The sequence below is a fragment of the Macrobrachium nipponense genome, chromosome 3, assembly GCF_015104395.2.
Source record: "Macrobrachium nipponense isolate FS-2020 chromosome 3, ASM1510439v2, whole genome shotgun sequence".
Classification (NCBI taxonomy): domain Eukaryota; kingdom Metazoa; phylum Arthropoda; class Malacostraca; order Decapoda; family Palaemonidae; genus Macrobrachium; species Macrobrachium nipponense.
The window spans coordinates 121,749,293-121,762,709 of record NC_087202.1 but is presented as its reverse complement, the minus strand read 5'-3'; the positions used below and the strand labels follow the sequence as shown (position 1 = coordinate 121,762,709).

At 34.9% G+C, this 13,417-nt stretch overlaps 1 protein-coding gene and 1 long non-coding RNA gene across 3 annotated transcripts in view; one reads left to right on the top strand and one right to left on the bottom strand.

Moving 5' to 3' along the window:
* LOC135222016 (SLAIN motif-containing protein 2-like) overlaps positions 1-13,417 on the top strand; it is a 198,619-nt gene that overhangs the window by 116,299 nt on the left and 68,903 nt on the right. The gene's annotated exons all lie outside the window — the stretch shown is intronic.
* LOC135222276 (uncharacterized) overlaps positions 1,434-13,417 on the bottom strand; it is a 35,491-nt gene continuing 23,507 nt past the window's right edge. Inside the window, exons 2-3 of the long non-coding RNA XR_010316258.1 lie at positions 8,460-8,602; positions 1,434-2,051 (exon numbers count right to left, since the gene is read on the bottom strand). This is a non-coding gene — a long non-coding RNA (uncharacterized LOC135222276). The remainder of the gene's footprint in view (positions 2,052-8,459; positions 8,603-13,417) is intronic.

Below are 13,417 nucleotides of genomic sequence, written 5' to 3'. Positions count from 1 at the left end.
AACGGGGAGGGTCTCCCCCCAGGAGCTCCCTCTGCTAGCGAGAGCCTCCAGCCTGGTTGGGGGGGGGGGGGGGAAAGGCGGGGCCCCAAAATGGGAAAGCCTCCTCCCTTTGGGGGGACCTACCCGGCGTATGGGAGTGCCCCCGACCAGGGGGCCGGTGGGGACACCTGAAGAATCCGTCGGCTCCCGTTGTCTACCTGGAAGATCCCCCACCTCCGGGGAGGAGGCTGGGAGCACGGAGGAGGAGGAGGAGGAGGAGGAGAATCCCACAGGAATCCCAGGGGGACTGAGCGGCGCAGTCTGCAGCTGGCGGCGAGCTCTAAGAGACATGTAGCGCCGCAAACAGCGCGTCCATGGACAGTGCGCCCCACAGGCCACTATGAACCCAGCAATCCTGCAAAAAAGATGAACTGTCCGCCGGTACACTTCTCACCACAAACAGACTCCTTGGGTTCCACCATTTGCGGGGACCTGGCAACGGACTCACCTAGGTCCCCTTGCTAGGAGGGGACAGGGGAACACTCCCGACGCTCCGGCGGGGAGTCCTGAGAGAGAGCAGGTGACAGCGAAGGGCTTCCTGGGCCACGGCTCATGCTCCTACCCTGTGGAGCCTCCGAGGAAGCCTGCTTGGCCGGAGAACGAGGTTACTTCTTTCGCTTGGTCAAGGCCAGATTCAATTGATGATCCAACATGTGGCGCACTCACCACATGTAGCTTCCCGCTAACAAGGGCGACACCGAAAGTTGTTACACAAAGTGTGGGGATCGATCTTAAAAGGTGAAAGGAAGGACCCACAGGCCCTGCCCTCTGGACCTGGGCAATGCTGTTGCGATGAAGCTTCCATAAGCACCGGAAAAAGACCACACCACACCAAACACCAGCGTAAAGACAAAGGGAAAACAGGCTGGTAAACGGACGACAAGCTGGAGGGTGTTAACGCTACAGCGACCAGGAAAGGACTGCTGGTCAGAGGTCGTGATCTCCGACCCTGGGGCATACCTGGCTGGGGTCAGGAGGGAATAACCAGTTTTTTCTGGTCGGTACCAGATTGACATCCAGGATTCTCCTAAGAAAGTAGTTTAGGGTAAGTATAGGCCATCAGAACAACTAGTGGATTGTGAATACCCTTTCCTTGTGGAAACCTTAAGTTGTTATTATATATGAAGATTTGTGAGCAAAACTTTTCAAATTTAAATCAATAATACCAGTTAACTCACTCACTCTCTCTTCTTGATGGAATAACAGTCTTAAGTCATATAAACCATAATTTTAGACTGTGTTTTTTCACAAGGTTAGTTGGCCTTCTTTTAATAAATCAAGTTTAAATTTTTTTTTTTTTTATATTTACCTACTACCAGTTTGTCAAGACGGCATGATTGTAAAGCAAAGAGATCCTTTAAATCCTTTAATGTAAAGGGATGACCCAAAGTTACTGACCCAAAACTATATGTAATTGTTCTCCTCCTCACCATCCATTTAGGATACATGCACATTTGGCAACGTGAGGAAAGATGTGTCACATTGTCTTAATATTTTCATATGCTATTTTTAGCATAGTCTTCATTACATTACTGCCCTCAATCACAATTAAATGTTTCTCAAACAAAGACTTTTTAAAGAATCACTAGGATATCTTTAAATGCTGATTCACATAATGAGGGAAGCACTTTTGGCATCGCTGCTTCACCCTCCCTACATTTCTTCTGCCTAAGTACACTCTAAAGACTATAGTTTTATATTGCAAGTTTTCATTTCTTGATCTAAAATCCCAATACACATATCTGAAACATAGACAAATTTTCCATGCATTAAAGTCTCTCACTAATTGTTGGGTTATATTTTGGAGGACTATAGCTATCTCAAAATTTGCCTATGAAAAAATATAAATGTTCAAGTCAGTCACCACGGAAGGGTAAAAGCATTATGCAAGAAAGTCATGACTGCATTCCATTTAAATGTTTTCAGTTTAAGTACCAAAATATCTTATCTTTTTCAATTTCTTCAAAAATCACGAGTGTGCCGATCCTGTACCTTCTCTATACTGTTGGTTTCTGTGGGTTTAAATTAAAAGTAAGCAGTTTATTACAATCTGAGATTTGTAAAAGGACACATGGATGTATGTGAATTTTTATCTGAGGTGGGATTGCCTATTGCAAATCTACACTTTTGTAAAAGCAACACCTACTGTGTACTATTTAGATTTTAAAAAATTCAAATTTCCGACTATCAGGGGATACCCAACAGAAAACTGGAAAAGAGAGTCAATTGTCATTAGACTTAAAAAGTCTACCGTGAGACAGTGCTTCCAGTCAAACATACCCTGAATATGTTTTTTTAACTTTTTTCCTTTCCAATTACTACTGTATTATAAAAAATACCGTATTATACACTCCCTATCATGCAACTTTTGAAGACCTGATTTTGAAGATAATTTTAAAGGAGTCACATCATACACGAGATATAAAATTAGCAGGTTATGATTTACTTCACTGTATCCAATAATACTGTATGTATTTTTACATTACTATTTGTATTATAAAATACAAACATAAAAATCAATGTTTTGATTTGGAAATTGGCTGAGGGCAATTACGTAGCAAGTTTATTTTGCTGTACCGAACTCAAATCAAAACCATTTTCTTGCTTCTAGTTACTGCATCTCTAAGTACTCTATTTATATGGGACAAGGTTATTTTAAGTTATACAGAGTTTTCAGGTCAAAATACGACTTGCATACATATCATTGTGAACGAAACTTTAGTTATTTTTTTTGTTGGTAGATAACCCTGGGGGCATGTTTATTGCATATAAAAGAAATCAAACAGATTCCGTTTGGTATTTTCACTTTATTTCATCATAATACTACGAGCTTCATGTAATTATCTTTTATCGGAGTGAAAACACTAAAATGTGTTCATTCATGCCCAACAGTTTTAATTAAAATAAGTTTCTCTAAAATTCTATGTCAAGTTTGATTATACTATAACGAAATTTGCTGGAGTTTCGTCCATATTGCTGAAGCACAATAGCAGAATATTTCCTTGCCGATCTTTTCTCCAAAGCGAATAAGGATATAGTAATGTAAAAATATATCAGCTCTATTCTACTTAACCCTCTTACGCCGACTGGACGTATTTTACGTCGACATTTTTGTCTCCTGTGCCGACTGGACGTATTTTACGTCGACTTACAAAAGTTTTTTTTAAAATTCGCGGGAAAAATCACTTATAGGCCTACCAGCCTAAAACTTTTCAATCACACGGCCTTGGGGGATGCTGGGAGTTCACGGATCAAGTTTTGTTTTGTTTACGATCGTTACGCAGGCGCGCAAGCGCGAATTTCTTTCTTGCCGCACTAAAAAAAAAAGTATCTGTGACACATCTCGGAAATTATTTCGTCACTTTGACATAATTTTTTGTACCATTGTAAATAGCCGTTACATGAAGATTATATATGAAAATGTGCGCATTTTTATGAACGAATACACAATAAAATACTCATGATTGTAGCTTTTATCAGTTTTGAGATATTTTCATATAAATAACGATAATTGCCAAAATTTCAACCTTCGGTCAACTTTGACTCTACCGAAATGGTCAAAAAACGCAATGTAAGCTAAAACTCTTATATTTTAGTAATATTCAATTATTTACCTTAATTTTGCAACTAATTGGAAGTCTCTAGCACAATATTTCGATTTATGGTGAATTTATGAAAAAACTTATTCCTTACGTCCGCGCGGTAACTCTTCCAAAAAAAATCATACATGCGATTGTGGTAATGTTTGCACCATTTTAAAATTAGCCGTTATATAAAGTTTTATATATGGAAATGTGCGCAATTTCATGCACAATACAACTAAAAACAACCCATGGTTGTAGCTTTTATCAGTTTTGAGATATTTTCATACAAATAACGATAATTGCCAAAATTTCAACCTTCGGTCAACTTTGACTCTACCGAAATGGTCGAAAAACGAACAATGTAAGCTAAAAAAGCTTATATTCTAGTAATATTAAAGCATTTACCTTCATTTTGCAACAAATTGGAAGTCTCTAGCACAATATTTCGATTTATGGTGAATTTATGAAAAAAATAACATTTTCTTTACGTCCGCGAGGTAACTCTTCCGAAAAAATCATACGTGTGATTGTGGTACTGTTTGCACCGTTTTAAATTAGCCGTTACATAAAGTTTTATATATGAAAATGTGCGCAATTTCATGTAGAATACAACAAAAAATAATTGAAGGTTGTAGCTTTTCTCATTTTTGAAAAATTTGCATATAAATCACGATAAATAGAAAAAAAGCCACGTTCAGTCAACTTTGACTCTACTGAAATGGTCGAAAAACGCAATTGTAAGCTAAAACTCTTACAGTCTAGTAATATTCAGTCATTTATCTTCATCTTGAAACAAATTAGAAGTCTCTAGCAAAATATCTAGATGTATGGTGAATTTAAAAAAAAATCTTTCCTTCCCTCCGTGCGGCAGGATCCGCCACAAATCTCCGAAATGCGTACATCCCATTCTCGGAATATTTGCTCCGTTTCATATTAGCATTTCATAGAGTTTTATATATGAAAATGTGCGCAATTTCATGTAGAATAAAACGAAAAATATTTGAAGGTTGTAGCTTTTCTTATTTCTGAAATAATTGCATATAAAAAATATATATAAAAAAATTCGACATTCGGTCAACTTTAACTCGTCAGATATGGTCAAAAACTGCAATCGTAAGCTAATACTCTTACAGTATAGTAATATTCAATCATTTGTCTTCATTTTGAAAGAAATTGGAAGTCTCTAGGACAATATTTAGATTTATGGTGAATTTTTGAAAAAAAATATTTGTTTACATCCGCGCGTTACGAACAATTCATGCATTATTTTGTGATAATATTTTCTCTGTGTGTTGCTTTTATCGTTTTACAATGTGTTATATACCAAAATGATTGCAATTTAGTGTACATTACAACGAAAAAAAAAATAACTTGTTACCTTTAACCGTTTTGCGCACAGCGCGATTTGAATACAATTATATATGAAATTTCGTTTTTGTGCTATCATATATCGCATTATTTATATATGATAATGATAATTTTTTCATTTCTGATGGTTGCATACTAAACTTCAGCCAATGACAAAAAAAGGAGCCAAAAATGAACTCTTAATCTTGAAAATTAAGCGCGGCTGTGATATTTTGAAAAAAATATTATTTTCCGCTTCCGTTCTCACTCTGAAACACCTCCGGCACACGGGAGACAATTTTTTTTTACCGCTTCGGCGTAAGAGGGTTAATGTCATTTGTAACATAACCACAGTAATTTTCTACTACTGTACGATGGTTGAAATGCAAACAAACCTGCTGTTATCCGATTCAATTGTTCATAACAAATCAGATGATGTTTCTCGTTCAGTTGTTTGCGGGTGTATGCATTTACACAACAAGTACAGGCGGCCCTCGGTTAGCGGCAGGGATTCCGTTCCTGGCCGCCGACGCTTAGTGATTTTCGACGCGAAGCGATTTTAAAGCCTATGGCCGCTGCACACCTTCTTTCGAAATTCTAGACCAGTTAACAGCGCCCTACACCAATCTAAAGGTGCCTTAATCCGGCGATGGGGCAATAAGTAAAATCATATTTATTTATGCAGTATAGATCTATAGAATTTAATGTATACAGAGCATTATATAGTATTATAAATACTGTAATGTGAAAAAAGCCTAGCTTTAATCCTTTAGGTGTCTAGAGTATGTAAAGATATAACAAGGTTTTATACAGCGTACAAGTAGCTGTAGTGTTCAAGTTACAATAATTCGTCTTACGATAATCCAATTTTATGAGAGAGCAAATTATAATAGCCTAACTTTATCCCAAAAACAGCAAAAGAGAATGATGAAAGTATGGTTTTAACATTATACTCGTTGCATAAACGTGTACAGCCATGAACAACCGAACGTGAAACGACTTTTCTTCTAAGTACAACCGAATTCGATAACATCTGTTTGGCTTGTATTTCAATCATCGTACTATAGTATAATATTACCGTAGTTTTCTAAAGGGTCCACAATAATACAAAGTGTAAAAAGTCTGTGTATAATTTTGAAGACTCTCGTGATAGAGAGTTTTTCCCTATTACCGTAGTTGTTATAAATGACGTTATGTAAAATAGAACTGAGATATCATAATGTAATAACTTTATTTGCTATAGAACAAAGATCAATACGTATAGATCAAAGATCAATCGGGAAATATACTGTTAAATTTAAACCTTGTTATAACTGAAGCTGAGAAAACTGTTCACACTGCTAATGACTATTATCATGCATCGGCAACAAGGATAAAACTCCAGTAAACGTATGCCATAAAACACAACCATAGATAAAATTGAGATAAAATAATTTTAATCAAAACTACTGTGCTTGAAAGAACACATTTTACTGTTAGTTTCACGCTGATACAAGATAAATAACGTAAAGTTTGTATTACGATGATATAAAGGAAAATTGCGAACGGAATCACATAATTTTTTACGCAATAAACTTGTCGCCAACGTAATCTGTTAACGAAAAAAAAGTTCACAATCACAACGAGACATATTCAATTCATATATTTCCACCTAAAAACATGTAGTATAAGGAAAAATAACCTTGTCTCATATAAGTCAAGTTATCTTGATATTCCTTTATGCCAACTGGAAGCAAGAAAATTCGCTCAGAATTGCGTTAAATATGGCGAAACACACTCGTGTTTGCCATCAGCTGATTTCCAACCAAAACATTGGCTGCTCCGCGGAATACTACCTTAGATTTGCCGTAGTATATTATAATACGTACAATAATATGAGAATACATACAATATTATTGGATACAGTGAAGTAATGTATAACTTTTTTAAAGGATTTATGGAAAAGATGCATAATTAATGAAATAACAGCATACATTTTTTGAAACAGTGGCGGACAAGAATGAACATGAAAAAACATCCTCTGACAATGTGGAGGATAGTTACGAAAGCTGCCGCAATTTATATCATATGTACAAAAGTAAAAATACCCAATACGTAATATATTTTCATGCACATTTTAAACAAGAGCATGAAGATTTATAAAATCGACACATCGATAGCTAAATTTGCACTCTTTTTAACTCTATATTTTCGGAAGAGCGGCAAGCAGCTGGTTACAAGAATGAACATGAAAAAACGTGACGGGCAGATTCAAAAGCTGCCTTAGTATCATATTTCTGCGCAGAATTAAAAACACCCCATGCGTAATACATTTGTATACACATTTTAAAACATAAAAGTATGAAAATTTATAAAATTGAAACATAGATCGCTAAATTTGTACTTTTTTTGACTCAATATTTTCGGAAGAGCAGCAGAAGACGGCTTACAAGAATGAACATGAAAAAACATCATATTTGATAACGTGAAGGGCAGTTTCAAAAGCTGCCTTTGTATCATATTTATGTGCAGAAATAAAAAATACCTATAGGTAATACATTTTTATACACGTTTTAAACATAAAAGCATGAACATTTATAAATCGACACATCCATAGCTAAATTTTCACTTAAGTAACTCGATATTTTCGGCATAGAACAGCGTCAGAGGCATATATTTTACTCTAATACCTATGTAATAACTCGCTATAGAATTTTTTAACATAATTTGCATAACCTTTAGGGGCTGAACGGTATTTCTACAGATGTATGAAATTGTTAGACATAATGACGCTAGTGGCGCCGTTCACCGAAAATTGTGCCATAAAAATACCTTAAAATGCCTGATTTTTTAAAAGAATATTTTTGATGACAGCTTTAAAACCGATTCGCCGTCGAGCGATTGCGCCGTTAACAGCGGGCCGCCTGTATAACATTACTTAACGATACTTTTAGCATTCTCATTTACTTTTTTTTTTGTTTTTTTTAACTTAACTAGAAGATGGGAAAGATAAAAAGATGGAGGAAAAGACGTTAGCCTATTGTGATTTGGTATAAAAAAAAAGGAACTCACATGATACGTACATGAGTATATACGGTATATTAAAAATACTGCATATAGTGTTGTTATTTTTCTATATGCCATTTAGATACTTTTGGTTTGAGAAAGATTTGAGAAAAAATCAAAACATAATTTTAATGACATAAACTCCACGCCAATGCTTCCTATGCGATGGAAAACTGATGTATGAGTATTTTTGGTTAAGTAGGTTTTGGCTAATTTCTTACCTCTCATAGACACTAATTCATTAACTGAGTTACTCAAAGTGAAAAACATATGACAGATAACCAACAGGAATTCAGGATTGACAATGTTACTTAGGGAATATTAGTAAATAATCTTTCAGGGTATTCTAAAACTATAAACTATGTACACACTACTTTCTACATCTATTAGATCATACCTGGCTAAATGGAGTTCCAGCAATACAAAAGCTTCAATTACACTAACCTTGTTCTGGGAGCTTGTAAACGGGATCCTGGTCGAGGTATACCAGTTGCCTTAGGTCTAGGAATTTCTGTGGGCTGTGGAAGTCCGGATGCACCACCCAATGGTATACGTACAGGAGAGGGTGCACTTAATCTACTACGCATCTGCAACATAATTTTTGAGATACTACTGCATATATTCTAAACTATAAAAGGAACATGATTCTGCAACTATTTCAAGCACTTATTTTACTAAATTTCAGCAATATTTTATCAGCTATATTGTTGTCTAAGGAGATTATTTTGCATCTACAGTACAGTATTTCAAGCACTTTTTACTGATATTTAGCCAATTTTCATCATAACACTTACAGTTTTAAGAAAAAACCACTCTATTCAACTGTTTCATTCAATGATCTACAATGGGTTGTCAACTCTTTCAAGGCAATTCTTCAAGATAAAAAGTTCAAGAATCTTATAATTCCAAAAATCATACAAAGTCTACAGTTTCATATTTTCAGAGGCAGTAATTACCATCATCACTTCCAATGCCAAGTGATGCATAGGGCCTCAGTGAAATTCTGCCACTCATGTCTTTTCTGTGCTTTCTCTTGAAAAAATCTCCAGCATCCATCTTTTTAACAGTTCTCATCAAAATAGGCCAGTGTCTTCCAACTCTTCTGGTCCCCAGAGGAGCCCAACTGACATTATCACATGCCATTATCCCTAGCATAGTGAAGGATGTGATCATGCCATCAGCATTTCCCCTTCATTATCATTTTATCCACATTCACAGCTTCCTGAATAACCCTTGTGTTTTCAATTCTCAGGGGAGTGCTATAACTAGGCATTGTTGGGAAAATGACCATAGGATGGATTTTAAGAACAGTAGGCTTATAATATATACAAAAGCAATAAAATCAGTCATAGGGGGGTAGTAGAAGGAGCACTCATCTGAGATATTAAAGTAATAGAAGGAAACAAAGGTTTTACCTCAGAAGATCCCATAAGCCGAGCTTTGATATTAAAAGAAGCTAAGATTGACCCTTATGACCTGGAGATTATGTTTTCTGCCCAAAAGACTTTTGGTGACCACTCACTTACCACAAGGGTTAATCCCATTGACCATCAGCTCAGGATATCAGAGCGACAAGAGGAGATTAGCAACTGGGCCTTGACCCAGGCTGACAACCTACACATCTCTTGAAAATGGGCCACAGATAGGGCCTGAAAGTACTCAAGTGTGGAGTAAAATAAAATGTAAATACTTATAAGTAAACATGTTATATACAGTGATTTTGTGGGTTTCTTTTTCAAGCCAAGTTACTTTTAGTCCTAAAAAGTCCTAAAAGATTGTAAAAAGCAAGTGTCACGTTATAGGAATTTTACTATAACCAAAGAAGTTATGTGGGCAAATCGGAGTGTAAGTGAAAGAAATGGATGAATACATAATCATCCCGGCCCAGCTGGTAAATCACTGGGAAGCAGACCCCTGTCTCCTGTCCAATAACCCACCGTCTCTTCCCTCTCCTCTCCATCGCCTCACTCAGCGCACAGAACACTGGCTTAAGTATGACTTTTTTTTTTCATTACTTCACTGCATTTGATTGTTTTCATATTTTATCATTTTGTTGAATTTATTGTGAAATTCCAATTTAATTTTTTTATTTGAACCGGTATGCTGCTTTTACATACATACAGTAATGTTTTTTACTGTCTCTTCTTTTCTCCTCAGCAATATCACAACACCTGATAACTTAAAATCATTCATTCATTATTCCTCTAAAATGTGCACCAACACAATGTCATATAATTTTGTTCATCGTTTATGCAAAATTTTATTGTTAAAAGCTTTATTCTTTTATCTACTTTGCTGAATATGATTATCATTAAACTATACTATCTCACTCAGCGAACCAAACACTGTCTCTTCTCCTCCCTCATCCAATTTTAAGTCACCGTGGTGAAATATGATTTTTTTTGTACATCTTTTATGCTAAATTTTATATTGAAATGCTTTATTCTTTAATTTGAAATTGCTTTATTCTTTAACTTATTTTGTTGAATATGGTTATCATTAAACTACATACAGCTATTCTCCTACTTACAATGGGGTTAGGTTCGAAAAAATCCATCGTTTGCTGGAAAAATCATATCTTAAATATAGCCTACCCTACACTATGGTAATCAGTACCATCTACATAGTATATGGTGGCCTAGCCTACACTACACAGTATACTCTATACACATATGGTATAGTAGACCCCAGTATTCACATGGGATGGGTACCAAACATCCCCTAGCAAAGAGCTAAAGTCTACAAATACTTTAAACCACTCTAATAATGCTTAGAACTGCTTATTTTGATAGCAAAAACAGAAAAAAAACCTCTAAACATTTATATACCTGAGTATTATAATAGGTTTATCACAAAAAGTGCATTTATCATAAATATGGTATGAAAATACAGTAATTTGTGAATATTTCTCAGTGATAAATACTGTGAATGGGCAAATTTTCTGCAAATAATGGGTGCAGAAATACCTCAATCTTACGCGATTCAAGTTATGAGAATTCACAATAGCGCAAACTGTTCACTGGAAGCTAACTAATTATCATAGGGGAGTATTTCACAGAGACGCAAACACAACACTTTTAAATCCTGGAGACACCCTGCAAAAGTGCTTGTTTATTACAGTGGTGAGTTACTTTTGCAGTAGTAAAAAAAATTGTAAAAAGCAATAATCACTTGACTGGTATTTTACTGTAACAAAAATAAAAGTCATTTGGGCAGATAATCATCCCAGATCAGCTGATAAGTCAATGGGAAGCAGTGCCGTTCCTCTCTCTCTCTCTCTCTCTCTCTCTCTCTACTCTCTCTCTCTCTCTTCTCTCTCATCTCCTCTCTCTCTCTCTCTCTCAGCACACCGAACACTGACATGGGCAAGCATTTTTTTTTTTTTTTTTTTTTTTTTTTTTTTTTTTTACCATATTGCATTTGTTTCATGTTTTATCATTATGCTAAATTATTGAGAAAATTTTTTTGTACAAAAGTTTGGCATGGCTATGGGTAATCCCTTATCTCCTGTCCTTAGCAATATCTACATGGAATTTTTGAGACAAAACTCTTACCAAGAATTTTGCCCCCAAAAAGTTATTTGGTTTAGATACGTGGATGATATCTTCTGTATTTGGCCAGTTCACAAAAACCTACAGGAATTCCTTAATAATCTCAATAATTTAGTCCCTTCTATAAAATTTACTGTAGAGGAAGAAAGAAATTGTAATTTGAATTTTCTTGATGTAACTGTCCATAGAAATGATAGAAATTTCACCTTTTCAGTCTTTTCGAAACTCAACTAATATTGCCGCTTTTGTTCATTACTACTCCAATCACCATCAAAATGTTCAATTCTCTGTTTTTTCTGGGATGTTCCTAAGGGCATTTTTAACGTGTCTGTAGCCCGCAGTTTATTGACGCTGAAAATTAAAACTATTTATGATATTGCATTGAAACTTAAATACCCAAGGACTTTTGTAGATGTGGCATGGAAAAGAGCTAGAAAAACATTTTATTCAACTAATGACAAACTTGAATTTAGTAAGCATAACATTCTAAAACTCCCTTATGATGAAAGGTTTTTAGATATTCCTAGAATTTTTAAAAGCTTTTTAACATAAATGTTGTTTTCAGTAATATTAATGTCAAGAGTTTAGTAATCAAAAATTCTCCTAAAGATCTTCCAGGCTGCATATATGAAATTCCTTGCAAAAAGTGTGATAAAGTCTATTACGGACAGACCGCAAATCTCTTTCACAGCGTCTCAAGCAACATCAATATTCTGTGAGAACTGGGCAAATATCGAATGCATTATTCGTCATATGAGAGATTTAGACCATCCTATTAACTGGAGTCAAGCAAGAGCCTTAGTCCCATGTAATGACACAGTTAAAAGGAATATCATTGAATCTTGTTTTATCAAGTCAAATAATAGAAATGTTCTAAATTTAAGTCTTGGTTTATTTAAACTTGATGCTTTCATAATGAAAAAAGTTGTAGATAAATATAAGCAACAAAATTAATATATTCAGTTTTTACATGTTTTGGACTGTAAAGATACTTTGTATTTTCGGTTAGGGTCAGAATCTGTTTAACCCTTAAACGCCGAAGCGGTAAATAAAAAAAAAAAAAAAAAAATGACTTCCGTGTGCCGGAGGGGTTTGAGAGTGAGCGCGTAAGCGGAAAAACAAATTTTTTTTTTCAAAAAATCACAGCGCGCTTAGTTTTCAAGATTAAGAGTTCATTTTTGGCTCCTTTTTTTGTCATTGCTTGAAGTTTAGTATGCAACCATCAGAAATGAAAAAAATTATCATTATCATAAATAAATAATGCGATATATGATAGAGCAAAAACGAAATTTCATATATAATTGTATTCAAATCGCGCTGTGCGCCAAACGGTTAGAGGTAACAAGTTACTTTTTTTTTCGTTGTAATGTGCACTAAAGTTGCAATCACTTTGATATAATACATTGTAAAAACGATTAAAATAAAAGCAACACAGAGAAAAAAAAAAAAATATTATCACAAAATGATGCATGAATTCGTATGTGCGGATATAAAAAAAAATAAAATAATTTTTTTTTTAAAAATTCACCATAAATCGAAATATTGTTATAGAGACTTGCAATTTGTTTCAAAATGAAGGAAAATGATTGAATATTACGATACTGTAAGAGTTTTAGCTTACAAATGCAGTTTTCGACCATTTCGAACAAGTTAAAAGTTGACCGAATGTCGAATTTTTGTTTTAAATTTTTTTTTATATGCAAATATAAAAAAAATGAGAAATGCTACAACCTTCCAATAATTTTTTGTTATATTGTGCATGTTTTTGCGCACATTTTTCATATATAAAACTCTAAAAAAAGCATAATATGAAAAGGCACAAATGATTAGGAGAATGTGACTAACGCGTTT